This window comes from Sus scrofa, chromosome 3 (genome assembly GCF_000003025.6).
Source record: "Sus scrofa isolate TJ Tabasco breed Duroc chromosome 3, Sscrofa11.1, whole genome shotgun sequence".
NCBI lineage: Eukaryota > Metazoa > Chordata > Mammalia > Artiodactyla > Suidae > Sus > Sus scrofa.
Window position 1 is genome coordinate 93,826,546 of NC_010445.4, and position 23,380 is coordinate 93,849,925.

A 23,380-nucleotide genomic window follows, 5' to 3' on the forward strand; every position below is an offset into this window, starting at 1 on the left:
CAATGAAAGAAAGTCTGTGAATTTAAAGACAGATAGATAGAAATTATCAGGTCTGAACAAGGAAAAAAAAAAATGAAGAGAGCCTCAAGGGATACCAAAAGGTCTAACATGGTGTCATTAGCAGCCTAGAGAGTGAGAGTTCAGTTCAGAAAAAAACTTGAGGAAATAATGGCTGAAAACTTTACAAAACTTGGTAAAAGACACAATGTATATACAGCTTTGAGAAACTCAGACAACTCAAATAGAATAACCCCCTAAGAAATCCATGCCCAGACACATCACAGTAAAACTGATAAAAACTAAAAACAAAGAAAAAATCAGCAAGTAGCTGGGGAAAAAAAGTGATGCATTGCTTACAGGAGAATAGCTATTTGAAGGAATGTTAATTTCTCACCAGAAACCATTAACGTCCAGAAGGAAATGGTGTATTTTTAAAAGACTGAAAGAACTGTCAACAGAGAATTTCTATATCCAGTGAAAATATCCTTCAGGAATGAAGGCAAAATAAAGACATTCAGGTGAAGGTAAAAACCAAGAAAATTTACTGCCAGCAAATCACCTCTAAAAGAATTACTGTTTGGAGGGAAAGGATGCCAAGAGAAAAATAAAAACATCAGTAATGAAAAGGAACAGGGAGTTCCTGTTGTGGCTCAGTAGGTTATGAATCCAACTAGTATCCAAGAGGATGTGGGTTCGATCCCTGGCCTCACTCAGTGGGTTAAGGATCCGGCATTGCTGTGAGCTGCAGTGTAAGTCACAAGATGTGGCTTGGAGCCCGCATTGCTGCGGATGTGGCACAGACTGGCAGCTGCAGTTCAGATTCGATCCCTAGCCCAAGAATTTCCATATGCCACGGTGCAGCCCTAAAAAAAAAACAAACAAAAATAAAAAAGTAAGTAATGAGGAGTTCCCCGTCGTGGCACAGTGGAAACGAATCTAACTAGGAACCACGAGGTTGAAGGTTCGATCCCTGGCCTCGCTAAGTGGGTTAAGGATCCAGCACTGCCATGAGCTGTGGTGTAGGTTGCAGACGCGGCTCAGATCTCGCATTGCTATGGCTGTGGTGTAGGCCGGCAGCTACAGCTCCGATTGGATCCCTAGCCTGGGAATCTCCAAATGCTGCGGGTGCGGCCCTAAAAAAAGGACAAAAGACCAAAAAAAAAAAAGTAATGAAAAAGAACAAAGAAATAATAACCATATGGGTAAATATAAAAAAACTACTTTTTTTTTCTCATCTTGAATTCTTTAAAATATGTTTGGAGGTTAAAAGTAAAAGCTGTAGGAGTTCCCATTATGGCTCAGTGGGTTGCAAACCTGACTAGTATCCATGAGGATATAGGTTTGATCCTTGGCCTCACCCAGTGGGTTAAGAATCCAGCATTGCCCTGAGGTGTGAGCTGTGGTATAGGTCACAGATGCACCTTGGATCTTGTGTTGCTGTGGCTGTGGTGTAGGCTGGTAGCTGCAGTTCTGATTCTACCCCTAACCTGGGAACTTTCATATGCTATGGATTCAGCCCTAAAAAGCAAAAAAGAAAAAGAAAGAAAAAGGAAAAAAAAAGTAAAAGCTATAACATTGTCTGATGGGACTCTCTACATATGTAGATGTAATATGTAAGATAATACAAACAAAAAAGAGGAGGGCAAAGAGACATATAGTGTTAAGATATCTATGTCCCACTTAAGTGGGGAAATATTTATTTTAAGTAGACTAAAAGAATTTAGACATGTATCTTATAGTCCCTAGAGCAAACCACATACACCCACACTGATGCTAGAATGATATAAAGTTAAAAAAAAAAAAAACCACACAATAGATAAATATGAATGGAATACCAAAAGCTGTTCAGACAAATCCAAACAAGGCAGGAAGTGGAAAAGGAGAAACAAAAACCAAAAAGGACAAATAGAAAGTAAGTAATAAAATGGTAGCACTAAATCCAAATAGTAAGTAATTATATTAAATGTAAAGCACCTAAACACACCGATTAAAAGACAAAGATTATTGAGAATGAAGAAAAAGAAATAAGATCCAGTTATACGTCACCTACAAGAAATTTATTTCAAATAAGATAAGTAGGTTAGAAGTAAAATGATGGGTGAAGATATATCACAGAGATACTAATCAAGAGAAAGCTGGAGTGGCTCTATATTAAAATCAAATAAAGTAAACTTCAAAACAAAGAAAACAGGCATTATATGATGTCAAAAGGGTCAATTTGCCAAGAAGATAGAATAATCCTAAATGTGTGTGTGCCTAACATGAGAGCTTCAAAATACACGAAGTAAAATCTGACAGATTTGGAAGGAAAAATACAATTATAGTTGGAAACTTCAATATTCTTAGTAATCTACATAATTAATAGACCAAAAAAATCAATAAGGATATGGAACTAAACACCATTAACCAACTGGATCAAGCTGACAGTTATAGAACACTCCACCCAACAAAAGCAGAGTTTACTTTTTCTTTAAGTACACAAAGAATGTTCACCAAGGTAGATCTTATCTTGGGTCATAAAACAAATCTTAGCAAATTTAAAAGAACTTAAGTAACCAAAAATATGTTCTCTGACCATAATGAACTTAAGGTAGAAATCAGTAACAGAAAAATCTCTGAAGATGGGGAAATTAAATGATGCACTTACAAATGATCCACAGGCCAGAGAAGAAATCTCAAGGGAAATTAGAAAATATTTTTAATTGAAAGAAATTAGAGAATTTGTATAATGCAGTTAAAGCAATGCTTGGGGGATAATTTATAGCATTAAATACTTATACTAGCAAAGAGGAAAATTAAAATTCTCAAGCCAATAATCTAACTATCTACCTTAAATTAGAGAAAAAGGAGAGCAAAATAAACCCAAACCAAGTAGAAGTACATGCTTACAGGTAACAACGTACTTAATGGCAAAAGACCAAATACCCTCCCGCTACGACTGGCTATAAGTCAATGTGTCTTTTTTTGTTGTTTCTTTTGCCTTTTCTTAAGCCGCTCCCGTGGCATATGGAGGTTCCCAGGCTAAGGGTCTAATCAGAGCTGTAGCTGCCGGCCTACACGAGAGCCACAGCAACTCGGGATCCAAGCCGTGTCTGTGACCTACACCACAGCCCACAGCAACGCTGGATCCTTAACCCACTGAGCAAGGCCAGGGATTGAACCCGAAACCTCATGGTTCCTAGTCAGATTCGTTAACCACTGAGCCACGACGGGAACTCCATCTTTGACTACTTCTATTTAACACTGTATTTCAAGTCCCAGCAAGTGTGAACAGGCAAAGGGGGGAAAAACATACAGATTACAAAGGAAAAAACAAGTCCTATTTGCAGACAACATGATTGTCTACATAGAAATCTCAAAGAATCTATACAAAATCTCCTAGAACTAATAAGTAAAACTACAAAGTCCTAAGATGACAAGTCAGCACACAAAAATCAATCACATAATACTGGCAATGAACAAGTGGAAACTGAAAATTTAAACTGTTAGAATAGCTCTCCAAAATTTGAAATACTGAAGTATAAATCTAATCAACAGTATAAGAGCTGTATGCTGAAAATTACATCACTATTAAAGAAATCAAAGAAGATGTAAATAAATGGAAAGGCGTATCACATTAATAAATTTGAAGCTCAACATAGCAAGTGTCAATTCTTCCCACTGATCTGTAGATTAAAACACACTTCTAATCAAACTCCACTCCCGCCCCTGAAGGATATTTTTTGTTTGTATAGACAAACTTATTCTAAAAACAACAGCAACAGAATTTAAAAAGCCAAACAGTTATTTAAAAGGGTAAAAGTGAAAGAATATTAAAACTTACTCTAAAGCTGCAGTAATTAGGACAGTATGGTACTGGGTTAAAGAAGAGACACATAAATCAACTGAATACAGTTGAGAAACAGATCCACACAAATAAGGCCAACTGACTTTGGACAAAGATGGAAAGTCAATTTAATGAAGAAAGGACAGACTTTTCCAAAAATGGTATAACAACTGGATACCCATAGGCAAAAATGTAACCAAAACATCACATCTTATACAGACATTAACTAAAAATGGATCATGGCTCTTAATATAAAATGCAAAGCTATAAAACTTAGAATCTACAGGATAAAACTGTTGTGACATGGGGTTAGGCAAAGAATTTTTATACATGATACCAAAAGTATTATTCATAAAAGCGAGAAATTATAAACTGGACTTCAAAATTATAAACTTTTACTTTGTGAAAGACAATACCAAGAACATGAAAAGCAAACTACAACACTGGGAGAAAATATTTATAAATGGCATATCTGACAGAGGATTTGTATTCTCAATATGTAAAGAACTCTCAAAATTCAACAGTAAGAAAACATGGACCCCAATTTAAAACGCAGTAAAAGACCTCAACAAAGAGTTCCAAATAAATAAATAAATAAAGTTAACACCAAATGCTGAAGAAGAAGAAGAAGAGCAACTACAACTCTCATATGAATGTAGGAAGGCAAAATGGTACAGCCATTCCGAAAATGTTTGGCAGCCCCTTATAAAGTTAAATATATACTTACCATATGACCCAGCAATCCCACTCCTTGGTATTGATCTTTGAGAAATGAAAGTTTGTGCTTACACAAAAACCTGTACATCAATGTTTACAACAGTTCTATTCATAATCGTCCCAAACTGGAAATGCTTTTCAGTAAGTGAATAAATAAATAATCAAGCTGTAGTGTAGTTTATCAATGGAATACTACTGAGCAATAAAATGGATTTTTTTTTTTTTTGCTTTTTTTAAGGGCCGCACCCACAGCATATGGAGGTTCCCAGGCTAGGGGTCAAACTGGAGCTACAGCTGCTGGCCTACACCACAGCCACAGCAACACAGGATCCAAGCCGCATCTGTGATCTACACCACAGCTCATGGCAACGCCAGATCCTTAAGCCACTGAGTGAGGCCAGAGATTGAACCCGCAACCTCATGGTTCCTAGTCAGATTTGTTTTCACTGCAACACAATGGGAACTCCCCTTAAGTGGATGAATTATTGATACATGCAATAGTTTGGATGAATTTCAAAAGCATTATTGTGAGTGAAAGAAGCCAGTTTCGAAAGGATATATACTATATGATTCCATTTATATGACATCAATGGTTGTCAGGGGTTAAGAAGAGACAAACCAGGGATTTGGGTGTGATACAAGTGGATAGTAGGAGGCAGTTTTGGGAGATGATCGAACTGTTTTGTATCCTGATTGCGGTGGTGGTTACAGGGATCTATATAACAGTTAAAACTTAGATAACTATTCACCCTCCTCACCAAAAAAGTCAATTTTAATGTATGTTAATAAAAAAAAAATCTTAAGCTTTTAAAAAATACATAGTATAAATTATCTTAGAACTTTCTAATTATGTACCAATTAAGGCTCAAAATAAGTGTTTTGAGTAATGTGAACACCAGTGAAATGGGAGATGCAAAGATAAGGTAGGAGACTAAATTTAAAAAAATTAGACAAAAATAAGGCATAGGTAACCTAGACTCAGAAAAAACACATCCCTCAACCAACCAGAGGCTGTTAGTACCTAATGACAACTAAAAATAAATATTGAATATCGCCATGTAAAAAAAAATTTTGAGACAAAACAAATAGAGCATATATGAAGTCAAAAAGTAGTCTGAATGACAATTCCACATTCATACTAGATACTCATTTAGTCCTTGAAATTAAAATGACATCGCTATCCATTATTATGGTGTGTCCCTTGTTTTTTCTAATAGCAATTACAGATTTACAATGGTTTATCCAGATTTTATCATCTGACTCTTTTTTTTTTTTTTTTTTAAGGGCCACACTCATAGCGTATGGAAGTTCCCACGCTAGGGATCTCGAAGCTACAGCTGCCGGCCTCCACCACAGCTCACAGCAACACCAGATCCCCGACCCACTGAGTGAGGCCAGGGATCAAACCCACATCCTCATGGATACTAGTCGGATTCGTTTCTACTGCACTGCAACGGGAACTCCTGACTCCTCTTGATATTAAAAAATATATATACTTTCAAGAATGCTGACTGGATGGATAAAGAAAAGATGAGATGTAATAAAACCAGAGCAGAATGGTGGTTTCCAAGGGGCTTGAGGGGTGGGGAAAACAGGGAGATGTTGGTCAAAGGGTACAAACTTTCAGTTATAAGATGAAGAGTTTCGGGGGATCTAATGTATGGCATAGTAACTACAGTCATTACTACTGTACTGTATACCTGAAATCTTCAAACAGGTCAGCTCTTGAATGTTTTCACATACACCCCCCAAAAAAGGGTAACTATGTGAGGCGATGGATATGTAAATTAACTCGGTGGCAGTAATCATTTCACAATGTGTGTATGTATCAAATCATCGTGCTTTATACCTTAAATACATATAATTTTTACTATTAATTATACCTCAGTAAAGCTGGGGGGGGGAGACTGCTGACTGGGACCAAGTATTAAGACTGGTCATAACTGCACCACTCTGCAAACCATCCTAAGGAGGTATGAAATATTCCTTTTTTTTCCCCCTCCCAAGAAATAAACACGAAAACACAGAGGATTATAATTCAAGAGTTGTTTTCTATAACCATATGTATTTTTGATGGCTGTCATAAAAGTTAAATCTTAGAATGTGATTTTAAAAAACAAAAACACAACCAGATGACCCCAGGTCATTTATTTAAATTAAGTACCAACCTAACGGCCCCTAACTTTCCCTGGTTCTTAAAACATTGAAATGTAAGTTATCTGTGAGAGCACTCCATTTCTTTCACATGACAACAGCACTTTTTTTTTTCTTTTGTCCCCTGCTTTTTAGGGCCACACCCAAGGCATATGGAGGTTCCCAGGCTAGGGGTCTAATTGGAGCTACAGCTGCCGGCCTACACCACAGCCACAGCCACAGCCACTACCACTCTGGATCCAAGCCGCATCTGCGACCTACACCACAGCTCAAGGCAACGCCAGATCCTTAACCCACTGAGCAGGCCAGGGATCGAACCCACAACCTCACGGTTCCTAGTCAGATTCGTTTCTGCTAGGCCAGGACAAGAACTCCACGACTACAGCACTTTTATAATTCTTTTCGATCTTAAATTGTCTGAGGATGCGAGCTTTAAGTAGCAAATCCAGATCCTTCTATAGTTGAAAGTATGTTAAAATGTGAAGTTTGGTGCAATTAAAAAATTGATAGCAAACAGTTACCTATTAATCAACAATTTACAGAATGCTTAAAATTTTAAGCCCTAAGGATCCTATGAAAGAGATCAAAATGGTATAGAGGTTCTCAAGGATTCAGTTGAAGACACAATATACGCTCATGAGACAATGAGACACTAGAACTGTAAATAAGAACATACTATTTAGAACAATTAGAGAATAAATAGATGTCAAAACATTCTTTAACAAGTTTCCCATGTGAGTCAAATGGTAATTCAGAAGAGAAGGTAAATTCATCCGATGTTGGGAGGCACTGGTATACAGCAAAGAGAGTGTGCTGGAGTCCTGCCTCAGCCCTGCCATTAAAAACTCTGGGGTAAGTCCCAAATGCTCCACAGTGCCTAGTTAGCAGACATGGTACCTGACACAAAAAGGACATTTGTTCATTCACTCTGATTTGGATTCAGCTAAGCAAGCAAGGAGGGGCAGGCCGGGGCTCCTTCTAGAAGGGACTCACTCGGGGATGTCTGCCACTCAGGACTATGGCAAGCTCGCTGCTTGAATTCAATACCGCCTTCTCACAACCACGTGAAAGAAAGGATGCTGACACCCAAAAGGAGCTGGCCGCTCTCCTTGCCTTCTCCAGAGTACAAACTCCTATATCAAGGGCCTCACTGTCCTGGGCCCAGCTGCACTGGCACCTCACAGTCCCAGGGACCCCCTATGACGCATCAGCTGTCTGGCTTAGTTTCAGTCTGGATCTCTGGGCCTCAGTAAGATCATCTGAAAGAAAGGGAATGGTATCAGGTCATTCACAACATTACAATCCATGAATATAATAAATTAGAATTATTCACTATAGAGCACAAACCTTACTAAGTTGTCAGCTATGAGTAAAAACAGCTTATTAAATTTGTTATCTGGACTTAACTTGTTTGTTTTACAGGAAATATCAGGCTATTTTAGAAATGCCAATTGGAAACACTACTGAATTCCTTAAAAGAACGATTCTTAGCTTAGTCTCAAAATATTAAAATGGCTAGATCTCAGAGTGAAACACAACCTATGCAAAGATTCATCACGGTTCTTCACTAGACTGAGTGAAGTTTTACGACTCTGAACAACAATATTTTCTTGTAAATCAAGTAGTATTAGTACCTCAACACCACCTCATGCAGTGGAGTTCCCAGCAATGCCTGCAGGGAGCAAGAAAAGATAAAGAGGGCCTTTCTTAACTTCCAGACCTCAAACCTAGAAGTAGAAGACAATAAATCATCTAAACAAGTACTGAATGGCAGGTAGGTGCTAGGCATTGGGCTAGTCACTTTACATGGATTACCTTGTTCAGTTCTCAACAAGCCTAGGGAGGAGCCAGTTATTATCACAATTTTAATGATGAGAAAACTGAGGCTTAGGAGATTAAGAAATGTGCTCACAGCTATAGAGCCCTTCACAAAGCCTAAAAATAAGGTAATTAAAGAAGAATGTACTGCCTTGAGCCTTCAGGAAAACACAATCTGATTAGTGGACCCAACTGTTCACATCCTTTTGGTAGACGCAGCCCTATGATAAAGATGTGAGCTATCAAACTATTATGGCTTGGTATTATTTCTTAATATAAATTAAGACATTAACTTTGTTTCCCATAAGAATCTTCAGTAAATCTGCTTAGCAAGAAAATCGGGTTCCCTGACCAAAATGAGTTTCTGGATCTGCAACTGCAAGGAGGAACAGCTACCAGACTATGCAAGTTCAGGTCATTTTCTGAGGCCTGGTATGAATGCACCACCCTGAAGGAAATGTCTATTTCTTTGTTCATTAACCACAACAGTCCTTTGTCTCTTCTTTAGAATATTAACTTTCCCCACTGGATTTCTAACATGTTCTATATATAGCAAAAAATGTGAGGCTGAGTCACTAGGGCAAGTTCCTGAAGAGCACCAGGTCCATATGCTCAAGATGCCAGGGATAGGGACAGCAAATATAATATTTTCCTGAGAAAACTGAAGACTAGGACTTCTTTCTTTAAAATAAGGGTATCCTCATCTGCAAGGAGGTGGCAGTAACAGTGGCTGAGAAAGCAAGACAAAAACTTAAAAAAAAAAAAAAAGCCCTGGGAAAAACAATAAAAAGCAAAGAAAGCAGTATTAAATCTCTTCAAGTGTACAAAGCAGTGCTTAATAGAAACCTATGACTTTTAACTATGAACAATGGGAGATTGTTTAAATTGGAAAATGTTTAGAATGTATATTACACATATAGCATAAGAATGTCTGTTTCGGAGTTCCTGTCGTGGCGCAGTGGTTAACGAATCCGACTAGGAACCATGAGGTTGCGGGTTCAATCCCTGCCCTTGCTCAGTGGATTAACGATCCGGTGTTGCCGTGAGCTGTGGTATAGGTCACAGACGCGGCTCGGATCCCGAGTTGCTGTGGCTCTGGTGTAGGCCAGTGGCTCCAGCTCCGATTCGACCCCTAGCCTGGGAACCTCCATATGCGCGGGAGTGGCCCAAAGAAATAGCAAAAAGACAAAAAAAAAAAAAAAAAAAAGAATGTCTGTTTCACTAAATCTGTACTGATAAAGCTCAAGCTAAATATGTGCAAAAATGAGAAGAGACATGATTAAGATGGGAAAAACTACAATCACTTAAATCCTTCTTCCCTTATACTCCCAAACATTAATTTTATCAGAATTTTAAAAATTTTTTGTATGATTGCAAACATAGTACATGCTTATTGCAGAAAATGTGAAAAATATTAAACAGTCTATGAGATAAGTGAAAAATAACCCATAATCTAACTACTCCAAGTTAGTATATTTTATTAGCCTTTTAAATTAATATTTCCTTTTTAAGAAACTCAAAAGCATGATCTTACTTTCTTCGCTTACTATATTGTGAATATTTACCTTACACCTTTAAACAGCCTAAAGCTCATGGTTTTTATCACTTGCCAACAATTTTTATTCTAATTAGTATATTAAACAAAAATTAAAGAATATGATTTATAATGGCTTTATAGTATTTAGTTATATGGCTCTTGCATAATTTAATAATTTAAGAGGCTTCTAATTATTAAACATTATAAATAGTACTAAACTGAACAGCACATACACACACTCATGTTTATGTGCACATCTTATTTCCTTATAATTCCTAAAAAAGGGATTTTGGGCAAAGGATGTGAACATTTTTAGGATTCTGAATATTATCCAATTGCCATTGCAATGGACTCAATATTTACGTCCCCCGCAAACTCATGAGCTGAAATCTAATCCCTAATGTGATGCTATCAGGAAGTGGAGTCTTGGGAAGTTAACAAGATCATGAGGATGGAGCCCTCATGAATGGGATTAGTGCCCTTATAAGAACAGGTCAGGGAGCTAGCTAGCTCTTTTTCCGCCATCTGAGGATACAAGAACCCTGCAGTCGGCAACCCTGATGAGGGCCCTCACCAGAAGCCAAATGGCACCCCAATCTCAGACTTCAAGCCTACAGAACTGTAAGAAATAAACTGTTGTTTATAAACCACCTGTTGTTTATAATACCATAAATGTATTGTATTTTGTTATAGCAGCTTGAGCTAAAAATAGCCATTTAGAAATTTGTACCAATTTATGCTCCTACCAACAGCAGATATTTGCCAACACTTGGTTCTGATTCTTTTTTATATGAGAGACAAACTGAAGCATGCTGACTATGACATAGTGATTCTAACCTCTTAGGCTTTTTCCACAATCTTATTTCATAATCCTAAAGAAAAATCTTTTAGTAAATATCTCTTGTAGTTAATGATATTGACCTGTGGTTGAGGCATTTTTCCAGTGTTGCTCTGTTTAACAAATTTACCCTGTTAATTAAATTTAAGCGCTTTTAACTAAATATAGTATGAACTGCATAAACCCATTCAAAAAATAAATTATCCCTCTATGTGCATATCTGTAATAAGTGATCTAAAATGCTAAAGATAACCATGGTAAATTCTGGGTTTGAGGACAGTGAGTTTGTTTCCTTTCTTTCTTTCTCTTTGAACTTCCTTTTTTGTATCTCTCTGTATGGCTTGAAAATTAAAATATAAGCTGGCATCTTTTTTTGGAGCCACAGTCTAAAAAGTATGCTATACCAAAAATCATAAAGAAAAATTAAACATTAAAATAAAGTTCTACACCTCCATTTCCAGTTATGATGGAATAACTAACTGGAACTGGGCTAGACCTCCTGCTGTGAAAGACCATTAACCCGGGCAATATACATGAAATATTATTTTCAGATGTTCAACAACAGTCAGCATAGGACTGTGATTCCTGAGAGAAGAGAAACAAAGACTCATGAAAACCCTGACTTGTGCCACAGGGAAGGGAAGCCCAAAAGAGCACAGAGATCTCAGTGAATTGAGGAAACAGAGCTCCAAGCTGGAGGCTACTGAAGTCACTGGAATTTAAGGAGTAGAATACAAGCAAGAAGAGAGCTGTGGAGCAAAAAACTTTCAGAAATCTGTGGAGAGATCTTCTAATTCTTTGCCTGGAGGCTAAGCTATATATGCACAAGGCAAGACTCCAGGAGGCCAGTCAAAGAAAAAATTCTGGGGAAAGAACAACATGGGGCATGAACTGAACAAGTACCTTGAGCTTGGGAGATGTTCAAATTCCTGGCAGCTAGAGTGGAGAGACCTCAAGGAACATGACATGCATTTGGCAGAGATCTCAGAAAGCCTTGGTATTAGGGCTAAGCTAGTCCTAGAATAACTAAAATTACTGAAAACCAAAGATAAAGGGGAAATCTTTAAAGCAGCCGGGAGGGGGGGGGAATACTACCTCAAGTGAACAACGGTAAGAATAATCACTAACTTTTCATCAGAAACAACTTAAACTAGAGGACACTGAAACAATGACTTTACAGTGATACAAGGGGGGAAAAAGCCATCAACTTAAAATTCTACATCCAGCATAAATATCCTTCAAAAATGAAGGCAAAAGGGAATAACAAAGTCCAGAACCGTCCTCCTCACACAAACAAGTAGCAAGCTAGACAAAACATGAAACAATTCTTTTCAGACACTCGATAACAGGCAGTACAGAAATATGACCCGTGAAAGAAGGGACACAAATGAGGTGAACCCAAAGACTGCCCCAGCTTTCTGTTTGGAACTACAACAAGGGGAGAGGGAACCTAAACAGAGTCAATGCGTCTCATTGAGTTGAAGTGGCAGAGTTCAGAATTTGCGGAGTCTCACAGCAAAGGAAACCATAAACAAAATGAAAAGACAACTTAGAAAATGGGAGAAAATAGTTGCAAACGATGCAACCAACAAGGACTTAATCCCCAAAATATACAAATAACTCTAACAACTCAACAACAAAAAACAAACGACCCAGTTGAAAAATGGGCAGAAGACCGAAATAGACATTTTTCCAAAGAAAACATATGGATGGCCGGTAGGCACATGAAAAAATGCTCAACATCACTAATTAGCAAAGAAATGAAAATCAAAAACTACGAGGTACCACCCCACACCAGACATAAGTCTGCAAACAACAAATGCTAGAGAGGGTGAAGAGAAAAAAAGGAACCTTCCTACACTGTTGGTGGGAATGTAAACTGGTGTTAACCACTATGGAAAACAGTGTGGAGGTTCCTCAGAAAACTAAATATAGAACTACCACATGATCCAGCAATCCCACTCCTGAGCATCTATCCCAACAAAACTATAATTCAAAAAGATACATGCACCCATATGTTCATAGCAGCAATATCACAATAGCCAAGACAAGGAAGCAACATAAATGTTCATCAACAGATGGAAAGTGTAGTACATATATACAATGGAAAACTACTCTGCCATTAAAAAGAACGAAATAGGAGTTCCCTTCTGGGCTCAGTGGTTAATGAGCCCGACTAGGATCCATGAGGTTGAGGGTTCAATACCTGGCCTTGCTCAGTGCGTTAAGGATCCAGTGTTGCCATGAACTGTGGTGTAGGTCACAGATGCGGCTCAGATCTGGCATTGCTGTGGCTGTGGCATAGGCTGGCAGCTGTAGCCCCAATTCAACCCCTAGCCTGGGAACTTCCATATGCCACAGGCGCAGTCCTAAAAAAAATAAGAATGAGATAATGCCATTTGCAGTAAGATGCTACTACAGATTCTCATACTAAGTGAGGTAAGTCAGAAAGAAAAAGACAAATACCATATATCACTCATGTGTGGAATTTAAAATATGGCACAAAAGAACCTAGCTACAAAACAGAAACAAACTCACAGGCATAGAGACAGACTTGTGGTTGGCAAGGAGGTCGGGGGCAGGAGTGGGATGGACTGGGAGTTTGGGGTTAGTAGGTGCAAACTATTACATTTAGAATGGATAAGCAATGAGGTCCTACTGTATAACATAGGGAACTGTATCCATCCTCTTGGGACAGACCATGACGGAAGACAATATAAGGAAAGGAATGTCTATATATGCATGTCTAAGTCACTTTGTTCTACAGCAGAAATTGGCACAACACTGTAAACCAACTATATTTTAATTAAAAAAAAGAATTTGTGAAGTCTGAGACAGCTAGAATTTGCAGAGCAAATTACCACAAGGGAAGAAACTAAACAGAAATGCTTATCTACAAGAAGGGGTCTCCTTGAGTTTCAGCCTAATACCAAACTGCATGTGTGTTATGTAAATCTATGAGGCTAGACCGAGAAAAACTTCCAAGACAGTAACAAATACCAGGTAGCTCTAAGCCTAACAACTTTCAGAGTTCAGACAGGGCCAGGATTGTTCAGTTTCCACCAAATGGAGTGAATAAACTTTGATCAACACACGGGACAATCAAGTGGGACAATCACAAAAGAAGGGGTATGCCTCAGTAATGGGCCCAAACTAGCCCTAAACTGAAGCTATTCTAGAACCGCCCCCAACCAAACCCTCCAAAACCCTGAAAACAAAACTCAAAAGATGAAGCTGATCCACAAATTAACTGCCTGCCAGAATAAAACTTAATACTCAAGAAACATAGAAAAAAAAAAAGGCAAATATTCAATACCATAATCCCATAAGAAATTACCAGATATTAGAAAAAAAAAGAAATGGTAACCTACAATCAGGATCCAAAGGGGCAAGGGTAAAGAGAATTTTAATACAGGGCCTTCAAAATAGCTATTAAAAAAAAAAAAAGAGTCCAAAGGCTTAAAGAAAAACATGAACATGATGAAGGAAAAAAAACAAAAACCCAGAGAAGTGGAAGTTATTTTTTTAAAGGTATTTTAGAATTAAAAAAAAAAAAAAGAATATCTGATATAAAAATTTAACTGGATGGGCGTAAGAGCATATTGGGTAAAGGAGAATCTTTAAAAACCAGTGTGCTTAAAGAAAGGAATCAGAAGAAAAAGAGAGCACTTTCATGACCTGTGAATTAATGTTAAGTGGCCAAATGAACATAGGTAGGACTGGAGTCTGAGGAGAAAAGAAATAATTGGAAATTTTAAACCCTGAAGTTAGATGGCTAAAAAATTTACAAATATGAAGCAAACAATACACTCACAGACCCAAGAAGCTCAAAAAACCCACAAGGATAAATACAAATAAAACCATACCAAAGGGTATCATATTAAAGTTGCTGAAAACCAGTGATAAAGAGAAAAATCTTAAAAGCAGCCAAAGGGAAAACACATATTACATATAGGGAAAGAAATATAAAAAATCACCAGAGTTTGTCAGAAATTATGCAAATGAGAAGATAGTGGAATAACATCTTTAAGGTGCTGAGAGAGGGGAAAACCCTGAAAATCTAGAATTCCGAACTACTAACAATAACTTTCAAAACTGAAGGCAAAATGAAATAAAAAGAGAGAGCGGGAAAGAGACCGGTGCATTAAAAGAAATGTAAAAGGAAGTTTTACAAGCAAAAGGAGTATGACACCAGACACAAACTTGAATCTACACCAAAAAAATGAAAATCTAAAGAAATGATTAAAATGAGACATATGAAAGACATTTTTAAAAGTTTTAATTGTTCTAAAAGATAAACTGTCTGACAAAAAGCAAAAAGATCAGCAACTGGGATGAAGCACACATAAAATCAAAATGTATGACAAAAAGAGAACAAAAGATGGAAGGGAGAAATTGGGAGTATACCATTACGTAATATTCTTGCATTAGTCATGAAGTGGTATGTTATTTGATGACAGACTGTTATTAATTAATTATAACGGCCACCACTTAAAAAAAAAAAACTTAACCAATAAACCAACAGAAGAAATAAAATGGAACCATAAAAAAAACCCATCCAAAAGAAGAAAGAAAACCAAGGCAAAAAGAACTAAGAGTAAACATACAGTAATATGGTACATTTTAATCCAACCATATCAATAATTACATTAAATGTAAATGGTCTAATCTAGTGGCAACCTTTTTCTATAAAGAACCAAAAAATATTTTAGGCTTTGGACTCTGTCCCAACCACTTAACTTTGCCACCTGTAGCACAAAAACAACCACAGGCAATATGTAACTGAATAAGCACAACTATGTCCCAGTAAAACTTTACTTACATGAACAAGTGGTAGGCTGAGTTTGGTCTGCCAGTCACAGTTATACCACCTCTGCCACACCAAATTTAAAAAGGTATTGTCAGACTGGATAAAAAAGCAAGACCCAACCACATGCTGTCTATAAGAAACTCACGTTAAGTATAATGATACAGATAGGTTAAAAGTAAAAGGATGGAAGAAGATATACCATGCAAATATTAATCAAAAGAATAGAGACTTCAGAACAAGGGAAATTACCAGGAATAAAAAAGAACATTTCATAATGACAAAGGGGTCGACTCATTAACAAGACTTAACAATCCTAATTATGTATGCACCTAACAGTGCTATAACAGTGTTTGAAACATGAAACAAAATCTGCTAGAAATGAAAGCAGAAATAAAGAAATCCAAAATTGTAGGTGAAAACTTTAACTCTGCTCTCTCTGTAATTGATAGAACAAGTAGACAGAAAACTAGTAAAAATGTAAGAAGATACACAAAGACCAACCTAACTGAAGTGACATTTACAGAACACTCCACCCAGCAACTGGAGGATATATATTCTTCTTCAGTGCACACTGAACATTCAGCAAGATATACCATGTGTTGGGCCATAAAATAATAAAACAGCTTAAATGGACTGAAATTATTAAGAGGATGTTCTCCAACTACAATGGCATCACATCAAACAGAGTAACAAAATACTTGGATAATCCCAAAATTTGGAAATTATTTGGCAACACTCTTTTGGAAACAACACATGGGTCAAAAAAAATTATAAAAGAAATCAGAAACTATTTTGAATGAGATGAGAATGAGAATGTATAGCTTTAAATGTTGGTAATTAATATAAATTTAAAAATCAATGATCTAAGCTTTCACCTTAAAAGCTAGAAAAAGTAGAGAAAATTCAATCCAAAATATGGAGGAAGGAAGGAATCAGTAAAAGAGCTCAAATCATGAAATAGAAAAATGGTAAACCACAGAAAAAAATCAACAAAATCAAAAGCTCATTATTCAAAAGTACTGACAAAATTGATAACCCCTAGCTAGACTAGCCAAGGAGGAAAAAGGAGAAAATGAATCCAATATCCAGGAATGAAAGAGGGAACATCAATACATGTCCTACCCATGTTAAAAGAAAATACTGTTTTGTAATATATATAATTTATTTTCAAGCTGATAATTTTGACAAGTTAGATGAAATGGACCGATCCCTTGAAAGACATAAATTAGGAGTTCCCTCGGTGGTGCAACAGGATTGGCGGTTTCTTGGGAATACTGGGATATAGGTTCGATCCCCAGCCCAGGCACAGTGGATTAAGGATACACCACTACTGCAGCTGCAGCGCAGGTGGCAAGTGCAGCTCAGATCTGATCCCTGGCCTGGGAACTCCATATGCAGCTAAGTGGCCAAAAAAAGAAGAAGAAGAAAAAAAAGACATAAATTACCAAAACAGGCACAATAAGAAACAGAAAATCTAAACAGCCTCAGACCTATTCTTTTAAAAATTGATTCCTTAATTAAGAAATTTCCACAAAGAAAACTCCAGGCCCAGATGGCTTCATCAGTGAGCTCTATCAAACGTTTAAGGAAGAACATCACTTGTACCCAAACTCTTCCCTAAAGGAAAAGGAAAAGGGAACATTGCTGGTAGGAGTGTAAACGGGGGTAAACTCACCTTGGAAATTGTTCTGTTAGTTTCTCTGTGTTAAACATACACGCAGCAATTCCACTACTAGGTATTTACCCAAGAGTAAAGAATACATGTGTCACAAAAAGCCTAGACAGTTCAGTTTTCTACTTATGTGATTCGAGGAGTACTAACTCCAAACTTTAGTCTGCAGTCATTTAGCAACCCTAATTTCCCACTAACCCAATCCAAACTGTGCATTTTAGATAAGGAATTCTGTTCACCAGTTCCTTTTTTTTTTTTTTTCCTTAATGTTCTACCTTCCCTGGTACATAATGATTTCCCTACATTTTTATTAGCATTATTCTTACTTTTTGTTGCACAGCCTTGTCTTTCTACCTCCTTGAAAACTGAACCAAAAACTCATCTTTTCCACTAAGTGCTAAACCACCTCAGATTCTTTCCAAATTCCCTCAGCACTTGAAGACCTTGCTCCAAATAGATGTATTTATTTTACTGAATTTGGACATCTCTTCTTAATGACTCACCAACTCCATCCCCTGGCTTAAAGAGTAGAACCTTTGGGGGAGAACTGAAAAGATGATAGTCCTCCTTCAAGGTTCTTTCTCTTGTGCTGTTTTTACTTTTCCTTCTTGGAGTGTCATTCTGCTTGCCAGAGCCTTGAGCTCTACAGGGCTGGAGAAGTAGGAGAGAAAGAGAAGCAAAGAGATGGTTGATTAGGGCTGCTTGGAGCTAGATTTTAAAGGTGAAAAAAGCCTTTGGGCTTCCATATCTGTTGTTGACTACCTTGCCAGCTCAAAGAAGCAAAGAGTCCAAAAAGAGACTAAAGTGAGGAACAGGAAGTGCATGTCTATGAATTCCCTGGCTATGCTAGATGGCCAGACAGGATGCGGTGCACTGTTTCAAAGACACGAAAATACTTCTGGCTTTTTGGCAGCAAATACTTCTATATAGCCTTTGTAAGGCTAGGTCCTGGGGGTTTGCCTGGAAGTGAGAAAAATCTTAAATAAATGTTTAAAAATGTCTATACTCCTGAACTAAGTGCCTATACTGGCAGTTACTTTGTGTTCTATATGCATTATTATTTAGGAATTATGGTCATTACTTGTCTAATTTCAAAACTTTCAACTATAAACTTTATGCCTTCCAAATCATATCTATAAACCTGATTATGTTCCTGAGCTAGACCCATAATATCCTGTTATTATTACTTATCTAAAAATAATGACTACTCATCTGAAGGCAAACTCAGTTCTCCCCTTCTCTCAAACTTGCATGTATTATTCTACTGCCAAGTCGGGAACCTTAGACTCATCTTCAACTTCTATCACTTCCAAACATACTTGCCAAGTCTGGAGGACTTAAACTCCTAAATACCTCTGAAATCAGGGTTCCTGTTTCTATCCCTACTACAAACTTCTTAATTCAAACCATCATAATCTCTTTCCTGAACTAGGGCAGAGCCTAAAACGGCATCTTTGACTATACTTCACCTACCAGAGGCCAGAGACAATGCCTCATTGACTCACCCTGCCATATGTATTACTTGGTGAAAAAAAAGTCTCCTTCTCTGTTCCTCCAGGCTGTTCTCTTTATTACAGCTATAATCCATTTTCTAAAGGACCAAACTATTTGTATCACTTCCTCACCTATACAAAAAATAAAAATTTGAACTCCTAGTATGGCATTTTGTTCCCATGTACTTGCTGAAGTTCCTGGGCCTAGAACCACAGTAGTAAACCAAGTCATAGCAGTGACAATGCCAGATCCTTAACCCACTGTGCCACCAGGGAACCCCTTCACCCTCTCCTTAAACACACCCTTTCATTTTTGATAATCTAGAATATACAGTAACTTAGTCCAGCTTATTTTATTTTTATGAGCGCTCTTGTAAATTTAGAGCCATTAGCTAAACCTAAGTAATGAGTGAAGAAACAATCAGACAATACAGCCAACTCTCAATTAGCCTATTTTCCTAGTCTTATTAATAACATGGTCAGTGTAAACTAAATGAAAAAGTGAGTAAAATGTTTCAACTACTTGCTGAGCTTCTTCCTTTCTGTAAATTAATGTTAAGAACCTTCAATTATAGACTTGGACTTATTCCCCCCTTTTGACTGACAGGCACAAAGAGAACTATAACTCAATTTTCGTCACATCTATCCTCTTCCTTCCTTTCATCTTTAATACTTCCCTTCCCCATTTCTGCTGTTTCTCCTCTTGTACTCTTCTCTTCCGGCTACCTAAGTTTTCCAGCATTCTCTTTGTCTACCTGTCACAAGAATGTCAGTATTCTTCTATCACTCCTATTGGTAGAACACTTAAAAAATTTAGAAAGCACTTTCGCACTTACTTACTCACTTGGTTCTCACAACCTCCGATTTTGGGATTCCAAAATCAACACATATAAAGTACGCGTGTGTAACAGCTTATACACAATAGATGTTACCCTTATAAGTAAAATATAAGATATTTTATTATATTGTAACTCAGCTTTTGAAGAAATTACAGTTCAAGAAAGTTCAGTGATTCATCTAACATACTGGTATTTCCTCTGCTTAGGACTCTACACCCTCTCTTCACTGGCTCATCTCTTAAGACAGCTCAAGCCTTCCCTTACTCCGGAGCAAGAGTGTTATGCCTGTTTCAATGCTATCCTCATGCTTCTACACCACTCTTTCGTACCACTAAAAGAATCTACATCTCTGGTGTCTTTTCCACCACAACCTATTTTCTTTGTTAATGCTACTTTTATTAATACTCATTAATGATCAGAGCATTTTATTAAGTCAACAGGAGAAACATTTTTATGGGAGCCAGCACTGAGGTTAAGACTGTACATCAAAACATCCCTAGCTTTCCTTAAAAATCAAGAATTTAAGGAATGTCTCTAAATCCTCTCAAAATATCTAGATACTATCTCTTGTGGTGATGACATCCAAAAGTGTTACAGCAAAGGAGTAAAACATTTCATAAACTCTAAATTAAACTATCACAAGTTTTAAGAGCTGCCTCCTAACAGCCTGGGAAATGTTTAGGGTTAACAATCTAAAGATCAGGGCCATAATCTCAATTCAACCACATACTAGCCAACTTGGGAAAGTCACTTAAACTCCCAGAATTGAATTTCCTTTTTAATGAACCAGATAATACCACCCACCTTTCAGAACGGTTAAGAGAATTAAATGAAAGAATGTCTGCAAAATCACTTGGCCTGGAGCATAAAATAGTCAGAAAATGGTAACCCCTTTTATAATTATTTTCATGTACAATATCACTTTTGTTTTCAGAACCATGTCCCACAACCCTCAACATGTTTCTCCTTGGATTTTGTGGCCAAGCAGTAACTACAATAAATGCCTTCAAGGAAGTTATCTCTATGACTTCTGGATCCCCTTCCTGGGTCACAACTCAGTCTATAAATATAATTTGGAATACTTACTCCTTAATGCATTATCTTGTTCTCTGCCATACAAAAACTCATCAAAGGATGTTCCTGTAGCTTCTTGTTGGCTTGGCTTTTAACTGCCTGGAACAGTACACAGAGTCAGCTGCAACTCTGGCAAATTCCAATGTCAGTCTGTCTTTAAATCATTTTTTAAAATGTTAAATAAAATTATTCCCAGCACGGATCACCTGAAGGGTAATAAGGATGGACTATTGTCTCATGTTAGTAACCAGAGTCAAAGACTAAATAAATAATTAGATAAATCAGCTCCCCTTTGGCTACATGCATATTTTAAACCTTATGAAAGTACTTGGACTTCTCCCATCAGATTATATTTCATGTTTATTAAGTTTATCCTATAGCTTTAGAATATACTTCAGCAGATTTCCAGATATAAAGACACACCTAACATGCAGAACCCAATATCTGTGCTAGGGCTAAACTCCTACCAAATCCTGGTTTCCCTCAATATTCTTCTCTATCCAACCTCTAAGCTCTTAACCTTCTTCCTCTGACTACTCACTGTATATGCAGGTTTGAGGTTCAGTTCCCAAATCATTTTCATTCTATCGTTCATGTTCCATTTTAAGTGTATGTGTATTTATACATAAAATTTAAATATGCTTCTATCCTCTTCAGTTGCTTGAAATACAGCATATGAATACTTGATTACCACCTCTGACTGAGGAATCTTGCTCAGAATAGAAAGACTGGATATGATTCCTGTATAGTACTCTTCAAATAAAAATGGAAGTTACAATGTGAAGACAATCTTGGAGCAGATAAGCCCATTTCAAAAATAATTGTTTCTTGGAGTTCCCACTGTGGCTCAGCAGGTAAACGACCTGCTGTTGTCTCTGTGAGGATGAGGATTCGACCGCGGGCCTCACTCAGTGGATTAAGGATCTGGAGTTGTCATAAGCTGTGACTGTAGAGGCAGCTCAGATTCAGTGTTACCATCACTGTTGCATAGGCCACAGCTGCAGCTCTGATTCAACCCCTAGCCCGGGGGTTGAATCCATATTCCCAGGTGGGGCTATAAAAAGAAAAACAAACAAACAAATAATTGTTGGAAAATTCACTTCATCACCACTTCCTCTTATTAGCATTGATAAAGGTTAACTGCATGACATCTCATCAAAAGAAAGGTAAATTTAATTTTGGTGTTAAATAGCATATAACTACAATGCGTATAGACTATATTAGAGAACCTATGGATGTATATTCTCACTATACTGTATCTGGCATACTGTTATTATGATCTTCCTTAAGTCAAGCCTCAGAATTTTTCATCTGCAAGTAAAGTCAGGCAACTATTTCTCAGTTAAATTACTCAGATGTAAATTTACCCAACACTAACAAGAATCCATAGTCCAGCTCAGTCAATTACCCTTCAGAATTACTGCTGCTCCAACCAGATTCAAAAGCCCTTTTTCCCATTTAAAAGTAGGATAGTTGGCTCAGATGAAAAATTTATTAAGTTGGGCAAGGCAAATGATTCGTATTTTCCCTCTGTCATTCTCTAACATCTACAATGAAGCTAAGAAAGTAGTTCGCATGCTCTGTATCTACTTAGTCCATGTACCCATGAATTTTCCTTCTTTCTTTCCTTCCTTCCTTCCTTCCTTCCTTCCTTCCTTTCTTTCTTTCTTCCTTCCTTCCTTCCTTCCTTTCTTCCTTCTTTTTCTTTTGGCTGCACCAGTGGCACACATAAGTTCCCAGGCCAGGGATCAAACTTGAGCCACATTAGTGACAATGACAAATCCTTAACCACCAGGCCACCAGGGAACTCTGCCATAAATTTTCAATATGACTAACAAGCAATTCACAGCGTCATAATTATTTCTAAATACATAAAGAAAATCAACTTAAAAACTGAGCAACTATTGGTTTTTATTACAGCATGGTATTTATGTCTTTTGAAACCATATTTAACAATTTTATTCACATAATTATGTAACAACCCTGAAGAAAAGATCTGCATGCCTAAGCTCTACGAAGTACCGTAATACATGTCATGAGGCCAAAAGTGGCCAATAAATTATAATAATTTCATAATCTTTATTGTAACAACCAGAAGAAGATTAGGAGTTGGTCACTCTCAAACATTTGAATTCTTATCAATGAAGGAAAAATATGACTCGAAAGTTTTGATGGCTCCATGTAACTCTCTTAGCCCTGCTGGCTGGCATTACTTCAGAGTAAAGGGTGACCCATGTATTTCTATCACCTCAAGTAACACCAACAGGATGGCTGCCTGACATTTAAAACAAAAGAGAGAAAAATCAACTACTGGCGTAATAAAGAGGCTTTTGAGCTATAACCTGTTTCTGATTTTAATCTCTAACCTATTAAATAGGCTCGATTCAATAAAATGCTAAAAATAAGGGCAATTTAAAAATATTATGTGAGGGAGTCCCATTGTAGCTCAACAGGTTAAGAACCCAACTAGACTCCATGAGGATGTGGGTTTGATCCCTGGCCTCACTCAGTGGGTTATGGATCTGGCACTGCCACAAGCTGTGGAGTAGGCTGCACTTGGATCCCACATTGCTGTGGCTGTGGCAAAGGCCTGCAGCTCCAG

At 37.3% G+C, this 23,380-nt stretch overlaps 1 protein-coding gene across 4 annotated transcripts in view; it reads right to left on the bottom strand.

Moving 5' to 3' along the window:
• Positions 1-23,380, bottom strand: part of SOCS5 (suppressor of cytokine signaling 5) — a 148,458-nt gene that overhangs the window by 49,144 nt on the left and 75,934 nt on the right. Inside the window, exons 1-2 of one of the 4 annotated variants that reach the window (XM_021085625.1) lie at positions 21,320-21,675; positions 20,791-20,877 (exon numbers count right to left, since the gene is read on the bottom strand). The gene's annotated coding sequence lies outside the window, so the exon portion shown is untranslated. 4 annotated transcript variants of the gene reach the window in all.